This window comes from Rhagoletis zephyria, unplaced genomic scaffold, assembly GCF_001687245.7.
Source record: "Rhagoletis zephyria isolate East Lansing unplaced genomic scaffold, Rhagoletis_zephyria_1.1 Rzeph_scaffold_03199, whole genome shotgun sequence".
Lineage (NCBI taxonomy): Eukaryota > Metazoa > Arthropoda > Insecta > Diptera > Tephritidae > Rhagoletis > Rhagoletis zephyria.
This window is the reverse complement of record NW_016160282.1, coordinates 58525-63048: the sequence shown is the minus strand read 5'-3', so window position 1 is coordinate 63048 and position 4524 is coordinate 58525. Positions and strand designations below refer to the sequence as shown.

Below are 4524 nucleotides of genomic sequence, written 5' to 3'. Positions count from 1 at the left end.
GGACGGACGGACGGACGGACAGACAGTCACCGCTTAATCGATTTCTCTTTTCATTCTGATCATTTATGTATACATTTGTCTACATCTATCTCGATTCGTTTTGCCTGTTACAAACAACCGTTATGTGAACAAAGTTGTAATACCCTTGTGCACAAGTGCGCTCGGGTATAAAAATTGAGTGAAAGGTCTGAAATGTAAGAAAAATAATTTGCTTAGGTTTTATGCATACGACCCAATAAATATGACCACACATTACAAAACCAAATAGAACCCACATTGAATATGGATTAATAAAAGTGGATTTGCAATTGTTAACGACAATTTAAAATTACAATTTAAAACACAACTGCTTTTAAATAATTGAACTCCACTGGATGGAAGTTTTTGAAGATTTTAATCCAGTTTTAAAGTAGGGGTACTCACACCGAGCTTGGTACTCGCTGTTCGGTAATTTTTCCCAATGTATTTGGTTTCTGTAAAATTATTTTATTATCGGTGTACCGGTTACCGAAGGAAGCTTGATAATTTTTCTGGTAGTCGGTAAACTTCAATCAGCTGTTCGATATTTATTCAGTTTTAAATCCGCCCGCTACCGAAAGGCATAACGCATATGAGTAAATAAAATTCCTTCAATTTTCTGTTACAATTTCTTTTTGTTTTAGGTAAAAAGCTACGAATCCGCTCTTGATAAAAATAGTTTACCAGACTAACAAAAGAAAACTGAAAAGGATGTTCCCAGTTGGTACAATTACCGAGTGTCAACCAGGAATTTACCAAAACTACCAAAATGGATGTGAAGACCCTTAGTGTAACATTAGCATTTACTAACATAGAAAATTTTGACTGAACAAATTCCCTCTCCTACTTTTCTTTCTCTTTCAAATCATTGTCACCAGTGCAAATTAACTATTTGGTTACAATTCTAGAACAAATTTAATATAACTAAAAGCATGGTTGTAGAAAAAAACTTGATATATGCATTGTTGTATTTTGGATTACGTTTTCCTGTAAGAAATTTTTTACATACATACATATGTAATTTAGTGGAAAAACTAATAGCGTTTTCCTTTCTCGAAATAATATTGCATTTACTCTGCCCTGCGCCAGGGCTGTCAAGTTTTCGTGTTCTTCTTTCAGCATCTTCACATGAATATTGCATTATCTTTCTTTCAAAGCTGCACTCTGATAATATTGCAATATAAGGTGACATTTTTTTCGATAAAAGAAAACGGAATAAAATAAAAAATCGTCATTACGGGGGAAAAATCATCAAATCGTCATTGAGCTATAAAAACGTCAAAATGACGACGAAATCGTCAATTCGTCAACGCTAATCAAGGTTGCCACGCGCCAACGATTTTTCTACCAATAGTTGCTAAGAAAAGTTACCAAAATCTTTGTTCACTGAGAAAAAAATGTACAGAATAAAACTGCTACGCATGTTTAATTATTAAACACAACAAAATTTTACATTAAAAATAAACTGTGTAAACACACATTTACGTTTAGTTTATAGTGACTACCACCCTGTACAGTCACTCATTTAACAAAAAGTTTAATTAATTTAGTTGTATACTTAACAATAGCTTCCAACTAACTTGTAACATCAAGCTACAATACAGCTGTTTCAACAGGTGAGCCACTTTTCGGAAAAAAAAACTAGATAGAAAAAATCGCTGGCTCGAAATTCATTTTAGACCTATGGTTTCTTGGGCAAAAATGCTTGAAATAACCCAAATAACCATAATCGCGATGTGCCTTTGATGCAAAAAATTTGACCCGCCCTAATACATATGTATGTAAATCGTCGTTATCAATTCAAATGTCGGTATAACACTTTAATAATTTAGTTTATTTTATCAGTTGTACTTTTATACTCAAATTCAAAGTAATCTTTAAAATAATGAATATTCCATAAAAATTAAAAAAAAAAAGTCGGAAGTAAACGGTAGATACCACGTAACGCATGGAATGTCGGAGTTGGAAAGGGATTTGAAATGTGAACCAAATCTGTGCTTTAGTTTGAAAATAAATATATAAGCTTTGCGGATTTCAATTATTGCCTTTAAAGATATGCACATCGGTGGCAAAAAAGACCCTTAATCCCGCAGCGGCAGAATCCCTACAGCGCTCGTGACCCCACTCTCCAAACACTATGCAATGGACCGTAGTGCTTAACCCTACTCGAATATTTTATGCTTTACTTACTAGAATTGCGATTATAAGGAATTATTTTCATTCAGTTAATGGTTTTAGGACAATCCACTGTTGAAAAGTAATCAAATTTATACCAAAACTTTTTTGAACATGCAAAATAACGACGCTAAACAAAAATCCGTAAACAATAAGTGTACATTTTTTTTTGGCCAACAAAAAAGTATTTTTGAGTTTTTCCGAAAAAATGAATGATATCGATGTAAATTGCGTAAAACGTTTACACCCTTTTCTTCAAGATAGCGGCGATTCCACAAATCTATTTTTAACATTGTCAACAATCACCACTCACTCAGCCAGTTGCCTACGCACNCGTGTGGTTCAATGTTACTATAACTATACAGATTAAAGTTTTATGAGTTAGAAACTCGAAAGGATAAAATAGTCAAAGATTCAAAGTACAAATTTTTCATATAATGAAACTACTTCATAGTTTTTCTTTTTTTACTTTTAATATAAGCATTTCTAAAATAAATATATTTATTGATTGTTCTTCGTATTTTCTGTCTTTTTTAGTGCCTTATTTTGCTTTTTTTGCAATACCTTTTTTTGCCTTTTCCTGCCGTTTTCGTTAATTTGTTTTGCCTTTTTTTGCCTTTTTTGCAATACCTAGTGCTTTTTCCTGCCTTTTTCGCTATTTTATTTTGCCTTTTCCATACTATTTCGTTACTTTATTTTGCCTTTTTTATAGGTTTTTAGGTCCTAAAAATCCGTTCCCTGGTTATATGTATGCAGATATGTAACTGCCGGTTCGCTATTCGCGCGACAATCTTTTTAAAACTGAAGTAAATGAATAAAAATTGTTAGTAATTTTCATTAGAGTTTGAGTAATTTCTTTCACCTTTTGGCTTTTAGAAACTTTGACGAAAGCTTAACTTATTTTATTTTACTCATTTTAGTGCAGTTTTAACCACATTTTCTTACTAAAAAATCTTTTGTTACACTATTTTATTTTATTCCTTTGATTGTACATGTCAAATAAAAGCTTGTTTTTTTAAATATATTTTTTCCATTATTTTATTATTATTACAAGCTTTTATTTAACTTGCCCATCCCGCGGAAATTTCCAATCGACTTTAAACTAACTTCCCGACATGCTAGAGACTTGAAACATTCAGCATACTTCCGATCACGATGACAATGCAATTTAAAATATAAAAAATAAAATTAAAAAACGTTTTAATATACCACGCTATTATAAATGGACTAAAAAGTAGAAAATAATATTTCTCGGTTCAATGGAATTGGTTTTTATAACTTTTGATTTTTAAATTATAAACAATTTATGAGATTGAAAACGACAAACATGGAGCGCATGCAATACAAAAAATTAGATTTAATTGACAATAGTCAAACTACATAGCATAGACCTAAAATTTCTACAGCGAAAGTACAAAATTTGAGATCGATTTTAAGCGATCTTTATCGTTTTTAACCTACTTTTTTATTTAAAGGGTCGTTTTTATTTTTTCTCTCTGACGTCAGGATTTATTTTACAGGACTTTATAGTTTCAATGATATGATTAATTCCAAAAATTATTTAAAAAATTCAATGCGATGTAGAATAAAAATATGGGTACCAAATGCAAGAGCAAATTTCTTTAGAACTTAAAATAATTAAAATTTTTTGGATTCACAAGAACGAAGAGGAGGGTAATTTTTTAAGCTGATAAAGTTAGAAGGTCGAAATTCGAGGATGTTATCGACTGTATATAGGTCATTAACATATAATTTTTTCAAAAACAAATACTACGAAATTGCAAGGATAAAATTTTAAAAGGACATTTTTAATACTTACCAGTCCCTCTGCACCAAAAACTTGAATCTGTTTAAATTCTACAGAAACTGCTCTTTAATTCGATATTCATACTCTTTCTGTAAGCACATTTCTCTGAACTTTTTAAATCAATTTTGAATGACTAGCGTCAGCGTGAACGACAGCACTCGCCGACGGAGTCTCTCTCCCACCACAAATCCAACACCGCTCCTTTACATGGCAGCTGTAGTAGACGTCGCAAGGCCCCAGACATTGCTTGCCTTGCCCCGTCCAACGCATTTCTTGGATGGCGGTGATGTCAGCTTTTGTCCTTACGAGGACATCAACCAGCCGGGCAGAGGCACCTTCCCATTAAGGATCCGGACATTCCAGGTGCATGCCCTCAAATCGTAGTCCTTTAAACGTTTGCCGTGGTCGTCATCATAAGGGGCGGTCTCTTCCGAGGCTTTGCCTTGCTTCTTCACTGGAAGTGGTTTTTACGTGGCGGGTCCCAAACGCACAATCCATTGCTGGGACGGGGGTGGTTTCGCAAC

At 33.1% G+C, this 4524-nt stretch overlaps 1 long non-coding RNA gene across 1 annotated transcript in view; it reads right to left on the bottom strand.

Annotated features, from left to right (window-relative positions):
- Nucleotides 1-1135, bottom strand: part of LOC108368583 (uncharacterized) — a 4864-nt gene extending 3729 nt beyond the window's left edge. The window contains exon 1 of the long non-coding RNA XR_001848398.1: nt 1054-1135. This is a non-coding gene — a long non-coding RNA (uncharacterized LOC108368583). The remainder of the gene's footprint in view (nt 1-1053) is intronic.
- Nucleotides 1136-4524: the final 3389 nt, after the last annotated feature.